Source organism: Pezoporus occidentalis, unplaced genomic scaffold (genome assembly GCF_034315485.1).
Source record: "Pezoporus occidentalis ecotype Australia unplaced genomic scaffold, CSIRO_AGI_Poc_V1 ctg42, whole genome shotgun sequence".
Taxonomy (NCBI): Eukaryota; Metazoa; Chordata; class Aves; order Psittaciformes; family Psittacidae; genus Pezoporus; species Pezoporus occidentalis.
In genome coordinates, this window is record NW_026915747.1 from 2026614 (window position 1) to 2042213 (window position 15600).

A 15600-nucleotide genomic window follows, 5' to 3' on the forward strand; every position below is an offset into this window, starting at 1 on the left:
TTAACATGCTAACCAGTGAGCCAAATGTGAGATAACTGGAAGAAGAACAATTTTGAAAAATATTTCTACCTTTTTGATTTATTTTTGAAATGACAAATGAAGAAAATAATTCCAAACTATACTTCTTTCTCCCTCTTTTTTTTCCTTATCACATTTATTTTTGTTATGGGTAATTCATGTGGGCATTTTAAGCAAACCTGCAGTTGTCATTTTTCATATGCCTAAATAGTGTAATGTGTAAAAATGGCTGTTTATTATGTGGTGCCTTTGGTCTGTGAAGGGTTACATGTCTGGGAGTGGAGTGTTTAAAGAGCTTGCCAACATCTCATCATTCCCAATTAGTCAGAAAAATTGGCATAACTGTGGCTTAATTAAATTTATGAACCAAAGAAACTTCCTCATGCCTTTGCACATGTTCTTTGTGGAAGAAAAGTGCCCTTTTAAGAATAGCAAGTAAAACATGTTTGCAAAAAGTGGGGGGTTTATTTTTTATTTTGAATTTGTTTCATCACCTTTAAGTTAATCTCTGATCATAAGCATGTGGAAGAAGCTGTGCCCAGCAGTCAGCACCCATACCTAGAATCATCCAATACTGGTCATGGGGATGTGCCCACTTGATGGAGCAGATGATGCCTGACTCAGTGTGCCCAAAGAAGACAACAAAAATATTTAGATCTCTTCCAATATGCGGGGGAGGTGGGGAAGAATGCCTTTCTGACCACAGATTTGGCAATCAGTTCACTTTGTACGTGTGAGTAAAGAACTGCTATATTTGCAAGTGACCCATTTATAACCCAAGGTACTGTTTGTATCCTGGTAATTTTCCATGTCTGTTTTCACCTTTTTAATTAATTTTAGTGATTTGGTGCATTAATGTCTATGGGCAGGGAACCTGAAGACTTCACCTGGTCTCTAAGGACTTGATATCCTCAAGCACTCCTGTAGCAGGAGTTGCACCGCAGGTGGGACTTGGGTCACCTAAGCACAACCATTTAGGAAGTAAATCTTGTCATCAACTCAGTTTACTGTCACTGGAGAAAGGCTAAGAAATATAAATGCAGACAAATCCAAGGGAAACTCGCTCCTTTCTAAGACATTATGAGATGCAGAACAACATGCCACTCTGAGATCCCTGTTTCTCATTTCTGTCTGTATTGCATTTACTTATTCAGGCTAGATGCTTCATTTTTTGATGGCTGATGCTGACTGTCCCATCCTCTTTCTTTTTTCCTTGGTGCTGGGGTAGTCAATGTGCCTAATCAGAGTGACTGATGATCCTTCCTGACTGAACAGTGAGTTAGCATATTTACTCACTTCTTTCTTGTGCTGCACAAAAAGTATTAAGCATTCAAATGACAGTCTATGGAAAATGGGGCCCAATATTCAGGGGGTTCAGCAGCTGAATCAAATATAAAACCTCTCTTTATGGAGCAAATTCTGCTCCTTAGCCACATTACGGTAAACCTGGAATAATTCCATTAACGGTCATGTAAACCAGAAAGGACTTTGGATCAATGTACTTTGCTGGTATTGTTTACATTGCCAGGAGCAACCATATTTTGCTGTTCTTTCTTGTTTGTTTGTCTTACAATAAAAATCATTACACCTCATAACTCAGTGTTTTCCAGTTTAGCTCAGCGAATGAGAGGGCTGGTTTCATTCAGATGGATTGTAAGAAAAAAAGGCAAAAAAAGTCATCATTAACAATACAAAAAAAGAAATATGGTGTATTTCTCATTAATGATTTAAAGTACACTTTCACTAAGGAAGTGGGAGTATTTACTTCTGCCTAGAAATTTATAGTTCATTCCACATGTTAAAATGCTACTTGCATTAATGAAGCATAAAGTTCTGATCTTCTGTCACTATGTAACCTTCATTTCTTGTGTGTATTATTTTTAATGGGACTCACTGTGTTCTCAGGAAGTTATGTGTTAGGCTTTCTACCTTCCGTAAAAAACATAATTAAAAGTACCATCAACGTAAGAAAATACTTCCACCCTCATCTGAGCAGACTTAAATTGTGTTGCTGATGGTATTTACAAAATATCTGTGGCAAGTACAGTGTGTCTGTGCTAAAGTCAATGAAGCATACAATGAACAGGACATAGTCACATGAGGCTTGAATTCATTCCAGTTTGTACTCTGGAAATATTTTTTTTAACTCAGATGATTGCAGTGACCAACATGTGATTCAGAGCGAGGATCACTCGGGTCAGGCCTGCAGAAGCTAGTGGCAGAATGACTGGAAGCAGTTCAGACCAGGAATGTTTCTGTGTGGTAGTTCAGAGCGCGTCACATGCAGATAGATACGATTTTTGAGAGAGTGCCAGTGAAGCTGGGGCTGTTTCATGCTGACATACTAACAAGGTGTTCTGTTAAATGGCAAGCACTCCTGAGATAACAGCTGAAATCTGGATACCCCTTGACACCAAAGAGAGGGTAACTGTTCCTTTCTCTCAGTTGTCTCCAGAGGTTTGCTCCCAGGTGGGGTCTCTCCTGTTCACCTCTCAGGGCAGAGATCAGTTTCGCAGACATTGACTGGTCTCAACCTGCGAAGAATTTCCTTGTGCTACTAAATATATTTCATATGTACCTATGTTATACTAATGTCCATAACTATCTAAATAAACAGCATATTTAAAGGCACAATGATGTATGAATTATGACAAGAGGGGTCCTTAGGAGCAATGCTGTACATGCATTAGACCACACCTAAGTCTAAGCTGAGTGCCATGTGTGTACGAATTGCATGTTAGCCCCGGTTTTGTGCACCACTGCTTATCCACTGTCATTTTATTCTCTGTGTTGCGCAGACTGCTGTGCAACATATCCTTCCAGGGAAGAATGATGAAGTGTTTATCAGAGAGAAGCCGCCGGTCATGTCCCTGGATACATAGCAAGTGCAGAAACAGTAACACAGTAATCTGGGAACAGCTTTGGTGTTTGGATGCCCCAAGCTGAATTTGCAATAGAGATGTTTTAAACCTCGTCTCTCTTTCTGACTAGTCCAAACTATTCTGGGTGTTTCCTGAAAATAGGAATTGAAGCCATTGAAACCATTTCTCTAGCAACAGTGGCTTTTTTTTTTTCCTTTCAGAGGCATACTCTGCTGTCCCATCAAATGTCAAGGGTGAAAAATCTTCACCCACATATATGATAGAAAGAGCACTCAAGTCTAGCGTTTAATATAATTATTTAATAGCTCTGCCACATTAGTCAGAACTTGGATTTAGAAAGATTGTTAGTATTTAAAATTAAGTTGCAGCGTCCTTGTCATTATATTGTCCTTCTGAAGGACGCCACACTGTAGGTATGGAACATATAAATAAACACCACTTATGCTGGAATATTTAGGGAAGTAGAACTAAAGCACAGATGTACTGACGCCTTCACCTTTCTGACAACTGGTTGTGAAAAAGAAATACTCATAGGCAAAACCCACAATGATATGGGGGTAAAGAAAGATCCTCAAGCCACGCAACAGTGTTAAGTACAGTAACACTGTGTGCCAGATGGCAAACAGGCAGATTCCCTGTGAGATGGGCTGTCTGCTCCTGATGAGGTATCTGAGAGGACAGAGCCATGACACTGATACGTAGCAGTGTAAGCAGATGAACGCTGGCTCCTGCTACTCATATGCAACTAAATTTATAGAAAACTAAAATCATTAGGAAAGTAACGGCAGAGGGTGGCAGCCTGCCTTTGTGACAGAAATGCCTCACACAGGGCACTCTACTTAAGTCATTGCTTATAATGAACCTTACTTACAGTGCTATTCCTTCTCCTTCATTTAACTCATTTAAGTAACTTATGTGCTGCATTACCTTGTGACTAAGAGTGAAATAATTTTATTTAGAGGATAGTTCATTTTTGAAGACTGTCAGAAGTTTTTTTCTTCAATACTGTCCTGCGTCTTTTCTCCCCAGCCCTCTCTTTCAGCACATACAAAAGAAAGGGGTTGAACGGCATAAGGTGTACTCAGATTCAATGGAAATATCAAGGATTTGGATGCCTCACCTTAAAGCACAAGATGGGAATGGAACATTTTGTTCTAGGAGAAATTCATTATCATAATTCCCTGTTGTTATCTAGTTAACCAGAGCATTCTTTATGAAGAAACAAGAACAACTCTATTTTTTCATTAAATCCTGAAGCATATGGGGCTTGAAAGAAGCTGAACAAAAAAGGTAAAAAGAAAAGGGATGACACTAGATCTGTTCAGCAGTGTGGCATGGCAGCTCTATGATGCTATTGCTGGACTCTGCATTTGGTAGCAATGAAGAAGCCAACTGACAATACACTACTGTAACCATGTTTGTATTATATTCACAGGGTTGTGTTCACTCTAGTGACTAATTTACTAGAACAGCTGTTTTTTATGAAGAATCTGGTGTAATTTGTCAGCTAGTGTTATTGAGCCAAGCTTTTCCACCACTTTGTCCACCATTTAAGCACTGTTCATGAAAGAGTACAACAGCACAGAAATGGGACAACATGAGGAAATACTGAGTGTTTGTTGGTAACAAAAGTCTTTTTGTCACTGCTTTAAAAAAATGGTTTTCTAGACTTCATAAGCAGGAAGTTCTAATTGATAGGAGCTGTTGCTGCAACATTTTAGTCGATTCTGTGGATAGTCAATAACTAAAATCTGCTGGCTTGAGTTAGTTTATATTTTTGTCAGACATGCATCAGTAGCATCTGGCATGTAGAACGTAAAGAAAATTTAAACTCAAAACATCTGAGATTTATAATCACTCTGCTTTACTGGTTATATTTACCTGGATATTTACCCTAGTTTTGCAAAGATATTAAAAACTCCATATGGAAATGAAGCGTTCACTGGATCGTAGACGTATTTGTCCGGCTTATACTAACAACTGCTGCTTTTACACATGCATTTGAAAGAGGTGTTTGAAAGGGGTGAAGAAAATAAGGTTGTTCCTGAAGTTTTTTATTACTAATGCTGGAAGAGATGTTAGTACTGTCCATTTAAGACTTCACACTGTTGTCTTCAATTAAACTATGATACTACCACTATGGATAATGAGATCTGGTCCTTCACAGAGTATTATATTCATTTTTACTTGTATGTTTAGATTTCTTTACAGCAATCCATGAATCTACAAAATCACTTTAACAGGATGCTGGGGAAAAAAATGCTGTGTATTCATGGCAAACAAGTTCATACATCTGATTTAGCCAGCCACCTGGAAACTTTTGCCAGGTATCTTTCAGACACCACTGGAGACACAGTCTACAGATATCTGTCCCCGTGCCAGAGTGCTCCAAGGTAAATGGAAATATCATTAGTCAAAGCCTGAAGTTTTCTGTGATGATGTTCTTATTTTGATAGATGTCTAGGCAGGTGTGAATCAGGATATTATGTTGCAACAAAAGGTGCTGGGAATAGTTTAGGCTGAATTCTGGCAAGTTGAAATGAAGATTTTATGACTATTTCATCTAACATCTTTGTTGTGAGTAAATGCAAGACTTCAAACACTTGCCATGTAGACGGCTGTATTTAAACTACCAACCTGGACTCTCTTTAATAGCCATAAGTCTGTGGTTCTGGAGCCCTATTAAACTTATCTCAAATTAGATGTCTAAACACATCAAATAAGCTATACTTTAGAAATGCCACTTACAGCCCATTTGGTACAAAAGGGGTCTGGATCACCAACCAGATTTTGACATTAATACAGAAAACATTAAACATTGGTAAGATGACCCTAATTCCCCTTGATGTGTGATGCCCCAGACAGACCATTTAGACATCCAGAAGCTCTGCATCAGTATTTTGAGGAAAGCTATTTGAAGAATATTTATTTATTCATGTTCTGAACATGTGTATGAAGTTCTGAAAGTCACAACATACAATCCTGTGACAGAAATAATTTAAGACTTGAGACAAAGTGTTTTAACAAGCACAAAAGAAAAAAAAGAAAAAGAGAATTAGACTGTTAAAGCACAGGTTGGATGAGGCTTCAAGCAACCTGATTTAGTGGAAGGTGTCCCACTGTGACAGAGGGCTTGGAGCTAGTTGATCTTTAAGATCCAGTTCAACACAATTATATGATTTTATTATGGTTTTAAAGTAGAATTTCCCTCTGAAGCAGGAACATCTACAAGCTGAAATCTCAAAAGAGAATAAGGAATTGCAGTTCAGCTCTGGAAAAGGACAGAACCTTTCTTTTCTTATGAAAACTATAGAGAAAAAAAAATAGTACATAACATTGCAGCTATTTTTCTCCACTATATCCACTGATCTAATAGGATATGTTACCTTTTCCCAGGAACATGGTGTTACAAGAACTACAGTCAAATTAAGTTATTTCTCCAGTTTTAAAAACATGAATATTGAGGAGAACAAGTGGATACTCTATCTGGCTGAGCATTTTGCCAATTATCTATTGATGGAAATGAGACTGCGGGGAAAATACGCACTTAGCATGATTTGGCCCTGAAACAGCACGAAGAGCCAACAACTGGGACATGACACAGCCAACACAACTCTTTCCAAAGAAAGCAGTGTATTAATGGCGTACCTTTCATGGAAGGTTTTCAAAGTGCTTTCAAAAAATTCATTAACTGAGCCACTCACCACCTAACATGATTGGGTTAGACTGAGCCAATTTCTTCAACACTGGAATATAACTGCTATGCTGATAGCATGGGGGAAATGCATGAGGCCTTAATCCTGTTTCAGTAGTGATGATGGGAATTTGCAGTTGTGTTCTTCTGGAAATGGCTCAGATATAGAGACTGCCTGTAACCTTCCCTGTAACCTGGGCCCCAGTTCTCAGAGGCTGCTCTCAGCTGTACGAAAAGAGGATAAGGCTTACTGAGTTGGCACTTTTCCAGAAATGAAGATAGTTTTCATTTCTTCTGGGGAAAAGAAATAAAAGTGCCTAGACATTGACTGCAACTAGTCACAGCCTCCTGTAGACTGCTGTCAAGAATTAGCACTTCTGTGTCTCCTACAAACACAAAGCCTATAAAGCTTGTGCTGGGAACTGCTACCAGTAAGTTCCTCCTTGGGAAGTACCAAAAAACACTGACCTAATCCAGACCTTATCTGAGCTGATAGGATCACAACAGAAGTTGCCATATTTGCAAGTTTGCAAACTTACAAGTAAAATCTTGCTATCATAAGTAATCCTGACTTTTTTTCCTGAATAAAAGTAATGAAGATGCACAGAAAAACTGCTGTAGTTTTCTGAAGGTCAAGGAAGATTTGCTAAAATGTATGAATTGTTGTTTTTGCTGTACAAGCTGATCAACAGCAAAATTCTGGTCAAAATGCCTACATGCCAGCTATGATATGTATTATCCTGAAGGCAAAGCAGGGCTGGATAAAGTTTTGTTCCAGGAAGAGAGTTGTCTCATTTGGTTGATTTCAATTAGCAACTTACTTGAAACATTGTTGACCTTTCTGGCATAGTATACTTTTAAGTAAAAGGTAGGATACCGGTCTAATCCACTCAGCTCCAGAACAGTTTAACCATATCCGTAGGGCACACATCCTGTGACTTCATTTAATCTTATGATCAGGGGAGTGTCACTTGATGTGTTAGGCACTGAAGACTTAGAAGGCCCTTGACCTTTTTCACAACTATAAGACTTCCTTTTTCTCAGAACAAAAAGAGTGATGACGAGAAGTGATTTTTTTTGTGGTATTGTTTTTCATGGCATTTTTTTCATCCAATGAACACAAAGCAGATGAGAACTAGCCATAATTGCACTCTTAGAAACACATTCTAAAATGAAGGATTTTAAGAATTCTCAAAATTATTTGATGATGCTCCAGAAGCAAACTGTTATTGATCACTGCTGCATTTCATTCAGATAACCACTGCTGCTTAGTGAGCTGAGCATTTACACAACTGGTAGAGTATTGTTGCTATTTGTCACAATTTCTGCTATTCAAAGCAGCTAAGTGCTCTTCAGGAGTAGCGTTTTCTTTGATGTTACTTCAAATTGTAATATTTATAGAGAAATTATATATGTGTGTATATATATACACATACACATAATAGCTATTTGTAACATTCAGCCATTGTAACTGGTGAATTTCTTGCAAACTTCTAAGTCTTTAATTTAAGATATCTGGTAACATAAAAATAATATGACCTTTGTAGTGATTAACTAGACAGCTCTCACCATCTATGTGATTCTGTAAAGCATTGTATTAAGCACAAATATACATATTCTCTGCACAGAGGTACTTTCATATAAACGAAATGTTTCAGCCATTGTTCAGAAACTGAGCCTAAATCCAGGAACAATACATGCCATTGAGTTCCCTCAACATAACACTTGCTCTGTCATCTAGAAATTTTAGAGCTATTGGGAAAACAAACAAAATGAAAAAGTTGTTTCTTCCTGTGTGTCTTGTTTTCTAACTCTAAAATTCAAAGTACATGCCCAAATAAGCACTACAGTATGGGCCATCCCTTAAGTCAGTGAATGTCTCGGAAAACGTAGACGTTCTCCTGGGTTCCAGAGTACCTGGGACACAAAGACCTTCTGAGTGCCAGAAACAGAGACTGAGGTTTAGGGCCCTTCCCGCCCTCAAACCTTTATAAAGACTAAGAATGTATGTATACATTTTAAATCTGTCTCAGTCCCAATAGTTGCCATGAGTGGTGCATTTTTAGCCTGAGAAATTACGTTTATGGATTTACACCATTAATGAGTCTATTGACCACTTTCAACTAATTTTAAGAGTTAGGTCGTGTCTCAAAGCCCTCAATAGCTGTTACAGGCTTAAGCAAAGAACGACCCATGGCAAGGGCACAGATGGAACAAAGGCGGAGGAACTCATCCAGAACATTTGAGTTGCACAGTTCTGGTATGGCAAAGTAAGAGGTAAAATCTGAATTACCTATTTTATTTTAACATTTAGACTTTTAACTACGATGCTGACATCTTTAAATATCTGTCAAACCTTTAATTTTGATTAAATGATTTAAAATACATTGCAAGGGTCATGGTTTTGTGGTTTTTTCCCTTACATTTATTTAAAGATGCTATTTCACTGCTGATAAAAACACAGTGATCTGACTCTGCAAATTAATCTTAAACATAAAAGTAAATATTCTTATAAAAAGCTTCCTGTAAAAGACTGTCTGTACAGCTGCTTTTTCATTTTAGTGGTAATCAATCAGGTACATAAGAAATCTCAGACTGTTTCCAGGCTTCATCATAACACTGAGTCTAGTCGTAATAGACCCTGTAATGATTTACTCACTCACTCATTCACTCATTCATTCATTCATTTGTCCATTCATCTGCTGAGACGACAGTAGTCATGTGGCTTAGACCACACTTGTTCTAGCAGCAGCATATAATCTAACCGATTAAAGAAAGTTATTCAGCATTTTTATGCATCATTTGGGAAGTCTTTCAATTTCTGTATTATTTTGAGATCTGTATCTGCAGTCTAGATTCCTATTGATGTTAGGAGACATTCAGCATTCTGAAAGAGATTGTATTGTATGCTGTGTTTTCTTTTATATATCCTCAAAAGGTCCAATCTTATTTCTCCCAAAGGCCAATTTAAAATTTTGCATGGTTTGACCTAAGAAATATCAATCTTTTCTATAGACATAAAGAGGTATTACATTTGAAAGGTCAAGGTATAGCTCTGTCCTACATTGCTATGCTTACCTTTGTCTGCTAATACGAGCCTCATACTTCAGTTTTCATGTTATTTTTGGCTATGTCTAGCTATGTCTGGTCAGTGCTATGTAGAGACTTGACACAAGAGTGAATCCTAGAAGACCTTCATTGGCATAATTTTATGGCCAGCAGAGCATTTTTGCTGGTACAGCTATATCAATTCCAATATGAGACTTAGCTTGTGTGGCACTATCTGGGCTATCTGATGTCCCAGCATAATGCAATGTAAATACAACCCTTTCATATCTGTAGGCTCAGCACAGACACATTACCTAAAAAAAAATCTTAGTAAGGAGAAAATTATTAAAAATGTCCCATTCAGAAAGCAGAATTTAAGATACAATTACATGCCAGAATTTAACTTGCTCATGAAATCGCCTTGGCAAGTATGAATGATGCTTTGTATTTCATTAAGCAATCACCATCATCTCATATGGTCTTTGCCCCAGTTGCTTTCTGGCAGACAGATACTTGGGGAATTTGAGGGGACAGAGAATGCACATTGTAAGCAATGTGCATTGTAAGCAAAGTATTCTGCTGTTAGATTTCAAGACTCCATTGAACAGAGATCTTGTAATAACACAGTACAGATTACATAGGGTTGGCAGTTTATTACACAGGAAAGGGTATGCTTTTGCAAATAAGATCATACTATTGTTAGGACTCTGTTCAGAGGCATGGCCTTTCAGAAAGAGGTTTAAGCAGACATTTTTCATTTTCTCTTTTTTTTTTTTTTTGGTTTTTGCAATGGCTGAATTATATCAGCTGAAATGAAAAAAAAATAGTCTAAGGAGAAAACTTTTTCCTATTAGTTTGGGAAAACAATAAAAATTCACCCCTTGATAGCTTAGGGTATAAACTTTTGGAAAATCTTCTTACCTAAACAACCAATGTGATGAAATTGTGACTATTTGATCACATATAGGTAGTATTCTTGTTTTTTAAAAATGCTATCGGAACTGGCTTAACTATACCATTCAAAAATATTCACGTTATATGTCAGGTTGTGAAGAAATCCTCACAGTTTGTTACATTTTCCGGTATGTTTTATGTAATAACACTTTTTGTTCCATTAATAGTTTTACAGGAACAAGTTGTTTTATGTGGTGGTTTCTTAGTTGTTTCCTCAAATGTTAGGCACATCACCCTTCTGAGTCCCCACTGAGTATCTGCTTGCTGCTATTGCAGCATTGTAACAAAACCGAGTTGCAACAGTTGGATTTGACTTTTAACACACATCTGCTTCCAGAGACGTGCATTCAGTGCTTTTTTTTTATTATTATTTTCTTTTTTTTGTTGTTGTTTTTCTTCTTTTTCTTCTTTATTTCTGGCAAAACCAGTGTTTGACCTTTAGAGTAGGAACTCACAAACCTGTGCTGGCCAGAGGCCAGAGCTCTTGATCCAACATAGAGGGCAGCTGCCAGGCTGCTGGGGAAAAGGAAATGACATGATCACACTGCCACCTGTTTCCAAAGAGCTGTGCTGGCTTCTTCACCAGGTCACATTGCTGTAGCAGGGCCAAATCATGCTGGGTGCTGAGCTGACTAGCTTTCCAGCACCCTGGGTGCCTTAGGCAGAGCCTGCCTCGAGCTGGCCGAACAATTCACACTGCTTGTAGGAAGTATGATGCAATCTGTTAAGAATAGTAATTTGGAAATGTCAGGAACTGGTTTTTATATGTAGATGTCAACAACGACAAAGGGAAAGAGGTCAGTGATGACAAAGAGAGTTTCAAATAGTTGTCCTAAACCACAAACCAATTTCAACAAGCTTCATAGTTTTTGCTCATACAACAACAAGTTTTAAGACTGGGATTTATTGTGTGAGCTCAGAACAACTTTGTATCATGAGTGTGCTGAAATGAAACAATGCACAGGTGATGTGCACTTTCTACATCCATGTCTGATGCATCTGACTGGCTGATCAGGAATGAAATAAGTACATCAGGCTTCATTTGCCAGACCAACAGCATTTCCTATGAGCTCCTTTCCATGAGGCTAGGAACAAGCTGTGGCTTTTGCAGTCACCTCTTGTGACAGTTTTATCAGAAAAGTGGTTGATGAAGAAAGAATGGGCCCTAGTTGGTGGTTTTAATGTTAAAACTGTCCAGCTAACATAAAGCAGAAAAAATGCTTTTTAAGTGGCCTGGACAAAGTTGGTATTCTGGAGTTATGCTTGCTGAGAAGTAGCTGCATCTAGAGCTGCATAGAGCAAGGTAAAAGTAATGTAAGAGAAGGATAAGATGGGATGTGCAGTGGTTCTCCTACTTCATGGTTTGGACCACTCATTGCACCACACAGTTCCAAAGTGGGAAAGTCTGAAGGCCTATAGATAAATCTGTCTTTGGTCTCATCTACATTGGAAACACGAGGAATTCCCCAAAAATGCTGCACTAACACGTCTGCAATGTGCAGTGCTGGCAGGAAGTAGCTGGTGGAACAGAAGAGCTATTGCTGCACTGCCAGCTGCAGTTTGCACCTTTTCTAACCCTGCATAGAAGCTCAGCTATCAAGATTCTTCTTGCAATGCCAGTAGCTGGTCTTGTTTGCAATGTACAGGCACAGACACCTTTGCTGCTACTGTTTGGCCAGCACCACATAAGCAGTAGAACTCCCCCAGACTGTCAGAAATAAGGCCATTTGACTTGAAGGCTTCCCTTCAAATGAAACATTTAATGCTAAAGCAGAATGAAATAACATTGCTTGCACATTGCTGGCTTCCACCTTCCACAGCATACACACATACACTTTTTGACTCAACAACTGTGCTGACGAAGACCCATTATCTGTGCAGCTCTAGAATTTAGACTGATACCCACAAAGGACTAGGGGTACACCCATGCATGCACTGCAGGCAGACACAAGCAACCTCTGTCCACACTCTAAGCTCAAAAAGAGCCCCCGTGACTATAGCTTAGTGAGTCGCTGAACCTCAGCAAACATGCTCTGCTGAGATGAGCAAACATGGATTCTAACTGCAGGGCAAAACATTTAAAAACATGTTTACTGCTGTCACATTTCTTGGTATACAAACAAGTATTTTTCAGTACCATTTTCTGTAGCATCTATAGATCCCTGGCTCCTTCTCTATTAAGTAGAAAACAAAGATATGAGAAAGATGGTCTCTACCCATTAGAGTTTGTGATCTAGCAAAAGGCAGACACAGCCAGCAGGGAGAAGAAACAAAATAAGCTGTTATATTACACCAAGGCCACCTTTGGTTTGGGCAAAATGGTCCAATTATTTTCCTGCACTTGCTTGGGGATGATGCAAAAGAAGTCTTTTCAGGATTTAAAATCATATATAAAAACATTGATGTGGCTAGGCAAAGCATTAAAAGCAACACTCCCTTTTTTGCCTTGGTAATTGAAACTTATTCCTACTCATTTTAACATAGCTTTAGTGGAATTAGAAAGTAAAATTTAATGTGTATGTGCACTTCCAAGACAGTAGAGCAGATTGTGGAAACTGCACCATCAAAAGTTTTCTGAAGCAGAACTAGCCTTTCCCCTTTATGCCTTGGTCTCTCATTACACATATGTTATGTTACATATTAACTGGAGTTGTGGGTGATTATGGAAAGCTGCTATCCTCTGGGTCAAAAGAGTGGATGTTTGTGGGAGATGATGCCTGAAGCTACTCATAGAGGGCATTACTACCCAGTGACATTAATTTTTATTTTCTTTTCAAATCAGTGAATATTCTTATGCTTACAAGCTAAATTCTCTCTGGAAAAAGTGAACAGTGGTTTAGGTTGTATAACTCTCAGCAACTAGAAAGGGCTGGGTAGTTCCAAATGGCCAGTGCTCAATACTTTCTCAAAATGGTCTTCAGTGAGATCCTTGAAAAGCCACAGACAATCAAATCACAAGTTAATTAAAAAGAAACCAACAAAAACCCTCCACCTAACTGAACATGGATTGTATTACATCCTTTAAAATAAAGGTAGAAGTAAATGACCATATGCTCCTAAATTGCTTGGATATTGCAGGGTTAAACTCCTGAATACTTATCACCAACACCTACTTCTCCAGTGCCCTCTAATCCTGAGCAGACATCTGCTTTATTGCTCTCCTTTTATTGCTCATGGCAGCATGGCACAACTGCTCTGCTTGCCTTCCAGGCAGATTGATACTAGTTGTTTTGGGAAGTTGTCAGTGGGGGAAGCATTCCTGAGTAATGGCTTCAGGACTGAGTCAGAGAAAAATCTTTGCTGAGAAGTAAATCTGAGATAGTCTTAAGTTCTGTACCTAATAGTTGTTATTTATCCCTTGATATCAAGTATTACATTCCTTTTAGCTGCTTTGGGATTAAGCTGTATAGATTTGCAGGAGCAGCAAATAGAGCTGGTTTGAAATTAAGGTTTTGTTTTGCTTTTGTTTTATGGAGGTGGCCAGTGAAGGAGCTCTTTTAATTATTTTGAAATGGAAATTTCACACTGAGAGTCATCATGCACTGGAACGCATCATCTGGGAGGGCAGTTCCATCTCCATCCTTGAGCGTTCTTTAAAAACCCACTGGACATAGCTCTGAACAACCTGTTTGAAGCTCTGAAAATATCTTTGCTTTGAGCAGGGCTGGGACTCTTCCCAAAAAAATTATTCAGCGATCTTGTGGCACTAACATTTGGCCCATTAACTTTTTGTAAATCTTCAGGCATGTTTGCACGTTGCTATGAATATGGATCACGGATCTAAAACTAAACCTAAACCTACCCTTTTCCATTAAGAAAAATCTCCAGTTTGAAAGATGAAACTCAGAGTAGTCATGAAGCTCAAGGATAGCCACATGGTACCAGTTTTAGGAAAGGATGCTTGATAGCAGAGTTACAAAGAATGATCAAAAGTGTAGGTTTTGGTTCCAACTTATTGTGAACAACACTGCTTTTAAACAAGACACTTCGTGCTAACAGTACCTATTAGGGCTAATATAAGATGTTATAAAGCTACTGGCTGAGGCATGAAGTGAGATTTGGAGTGATAAAAGCTTTGTCCTGAAAATTCTTCCCAATGTCTAAAGAAGCAAACACCTCTTACAATTTCCAGTCAATTCTCATGTAGGCACATCTTGGGTGAAGATGCTGGGCATGCCCCCTGAGAGCTGAGCTTGGAGAGCTCCAAGGGCCCATCAATATTCAGTTGGGCTCTGCTTAAACCAATAAGAACTGAAGGCACTCAGCACTTTTTGATACCTCATAGTGTTGAGCCCTGTGTTACATCATGTATTACACTACCTTGCTGTTAGGAAGCACTTAAATTCCTGCTGATTTCAAGGGTTATGTATTTATAACCAGTAAACAGAGATACAGCAGTAATTTGAATCAGCTGTTTCCCACAATCTAGAAAAGATCTTACAATACAGTTTTTTAAAGAATACTACCTACTCACCACATGTATTTGCCATTAGTATTTGAAGATTGTTTTACACATAATATACAAAGAGCTTTTGTTTAATGGATTTTTATAGGAACTGAGCAACATCAGCTACATTGTGTTGGTTTTAGCTAGGCTATAGCTCTAGCAGTTGACTAGTAGAAGAAACAGAATTCATCCCACCTAACTTTTGCATCCAGAAGTTAGGCATCTCACCTGAGTTACTCACTGCGACTTCCTTGACAGTGTGTTCATAGAAGGTATCTAAACTGTGCAGAATAAATATTTGCCTGCAAGTACCTGATTCTCTCCATTGACTACAGAGAAAGAGTTGACTGTCTGAGACCAGTATCTGACGTTTAATTCAGTGGAAATTCACTGAAGTTTGTATGTGTATTATCTGAGTGTCCTCAGATGCAAAAATACACAAAATAAGCTAAAGACGATTTGGATATGTAAAGGGATTTATTTTTCAGTTTATTAAAATACTGAATTTTTTACATTAATCTGAGTTGAACAGCTATACTTTTGCAAATACACAGTGG

General features: G+C 38.3%; 1 long non-coding RNA gene across 4 annotated transcripts in view; it reads left to right on the top strand.

Moving 5' to 3' along the window:
- The first annotated feature begins 939 nt into the window (after positions 1-939).
- LOC134171722 (uncharacterized) overlaps positions 940-15600 on the top strand; it is a 48634-nt gene continuing 33973 nt past the window's right edge. For 2 of the 4 annotated variants that reach the window (XR_009967713.1, XR_009967714.1), the window contains exons 1-2: positions 940-1292; positions 3943-8854. This is a non-coding gene — a long non-coding RNA (uncharacterized LOC134171722). The remainder of the gene's footprint in view (positions 1293-3942; positions 8855-15600) is intronic. The other 2 variants (XR_009967715.1, XR_009967712.1) reach the window with 2 other exon arrangements.